General features: G+C 40.7%; 1 non-coding gene across 1 annotated transcript; it reads left to right on the forward strand.

The window, feature by feature from the left end:
• The first annotated feature begins 1,668 nt into the window (after window positions 1-1,668).
• On the forward strand, window positions 1,669-1,740 carry trnaa-ugc (transfer RNA alanine (anticodon UGC)). The gene has a single exon. It is a non-coding gene; the product is annotated as a tRNA-Ala (tRNA).
• Window positions 1,741-2,561: the final 821 nt, after the last annotated feature.

Genomic DNA, 2,561 nt, shown 5'->3' on the forward strand with positions numbered 1-2,561 from the left:
TCTGTCAATATGGGGTGCTGTGTGTACATTAATGAGGAAAAAAAATTTACTTAAATGATTTTAGCAAATGGCTGCAATATAACAAAGAGTGAAAAATTTAAGGGGGTCTGAATACTTTCCGTACCCACTGTATGAGCATATTGGACCAGCAAATGGTTCAGCTGAACCATTTGCAAGTTCATGAGACATGCAAGCTCAAACAAACAAACGAACAACTGATGCTAGCAAACAAAAGCTGACATCAAACTGAACTACTGTCTGGATGTAACTGTAAACCAATTATTTGCAGTACAGAGGTTCATTTGGCACACAAACTCATGCACAAGCTCTGAGGGAATACACTGTATGCCATTAGCACCTGGAGGCAGACCGGGATCGGATGCACGGTGGATACGAGGCGGCAGAATGAAGCGCCCATCCTCAGTTGAACGGAGTGGGCTCGGGGCACGGCTACGGACCACATCAACAGCTGCTGCCTGACGGGGACGCTCAGGAGGCATTGCCTCACTCACACGCTGTAATTAACAACAAGCATGGTTATTTGTTTCCCATTACACTACAGAAGACAAACGGTTTGGTGAGTGGATGGATGTGTTGTTTGTCAGCCAGTGCACCATTAGAAAGCAAATGCTAAACCATGAACAATGCATGTTCAGGTTTTTGAAGTGTCAGTTCATGCATTACCTTAGGAGCATCCTTTATCACCTCAGTTGTTCCTGCCAGGGCTGCTGCCCATGACTTCACATCCTGACCATATCCTGGAGGTACCAATACCTTATTAAACATAATAATTAATGCTAAGCATTAAAAAAAAGGTTGGGGTAAGAATTTTTTTGGGGGGCTGGGTCAGCAAGGATGTATTCAAATTTTCAAAAGTGACGGTGTCAAAAGGGTCTTTACATCTTTCCAACTTAGATTTCAAATAAATGTTCTATTCAAAGAATCCTTAGCACAGTTTCCACAAAAATATTAAAGGGGTCATATGATGCGATTTCAAGTTTTCCTTTCTCTTTGGAGTGTTACAAGCTGATTGTGCACCATCCTCAGTTGAACGGAGTGGGCTCGGGGCACGGCTACGGACCACATCAACAGCTGCTGCCTGACGGGGACGCTCAGGAGTCATTGCCTCACTCACACGCTGTAATTAACAACAAGCATGGTTATTTGTTTCCCATTACACTACAGAAGACAAACGGTTTGGTGAGTGGATGGATGTGTTGTTTGTCAGCCAGTGCACCATTAGAAAGCAAATGCTAAACCATGAACAATGCATGTTCAGGTTTTTGAAGTGTCAGTTCATGCATTACCTTAGGAGCATCCTTTATCACCTCAGTTGTTCCTGCCAGGGCTGCTGCCCATGACTTCACATCCTGACCATATCCTGGAGGTACCAATACCTTATTAAACATAATAATTAATGCTAAGCATTAAAAAAAAGGTTGGGGTAAGAATTTTTTTGGGGGGCTGGGTCAGCAAGGATGTATTCAAATTTTCAAAAGTGACGGCGTCAAAAGGGTCTTTACATCTTTCCAACTTAGATTTCAAATAAATGTTCTATTCAAAGAATCCTTAGCACAGTTTCCACAAAAATATTAAGCAGTATAACTGCACACAAGTCTTGTTGGTTCTGATTCTAAATACTCCTCTAATAAACCGTTGAAACAGGAAGGGGATGTAGCTCAGTGGTAGAGCGCATGCTTTGCATGTATGAGGCCCCGGGTTCAATCCCCGGCATCTCCAAGAATGTTTTTCTTTTATTTATCGCAATATATCATTAGACACTGTCATCATACAGTATTATTTTTATTTAAAAAAAATAACATTTTTGAAAAAAGAACGGTATTCATAGATTTAAACCAGTCTTTGTCCAAACACGTCTCGTGTAGTTCTACGTATCCACGTCATACGTTCTTTCCTTGGCGACGGTAACCAGGGAGAAAGCTATGTTTACTAAAATGTCTGCAGCCTGACAACATGGCTATATCAAGAAATACGTCCGTATAAGTTAACTCCGCCGAATCTTTTATAAAAGTGAAGAATGCAGCTAAAGTATCTGAAGACTCTTCTAACTCCTCAGGTAAGTATATTTACCACGTTATTATTTAGCGACGCTAGCTAACTAACGTTAGCTCTTGGCAGTCCGCTATCTGTAGGCATGATAACGCTTCTTAGCTTAGCAACACTAGGATGCTTATGTATCCTGCCAGATTTCGGCTTATGCCTTTACGTTGTGCAAAGAAACAGTAGAAATCACATTCCGAATGTTATTTAAATCTCAGCAAGCGACATTGAACATGGTGTTGTCTGTATCTGTAATGTCTTTTCTTTAGGATGGAGCTGCGAAAGTCACCTGTATGGCTTGGGCTCCTAACAATGCAAAGTTTGCAGTGTGCACTATTGATAGAGTGGTTATATTGTATGATGAGCAGGGAGAGAAAAAAGACAGATTTACTACAAAGCCTGCAGACCCCAAAGTAAGTTATCAGTAAATTATTGAACTGAATATTAAATATTCAAAATATATGTTTATTCTGCCAATGCTAAATGTAATTTCTTAGTAC

Source organism: Sinocyclocheilus rhinocerous, unplaced genomic scaffold (genome assembly GCF_001515625.1).
Source record: "Sinocyclocheilus rhinocerous isolate Xijiao unplaced genomic scaffold, SAMN03320098_v1.1 scaffold1874, whole genome shotgun sequence".
NCBI lineage: Eukaryota > Metazoa > Chordata > Actinopteri > Cypriniformes > Cyprinidae > Sinocyclocheilus > Sinocyclocheilus rhinocerous.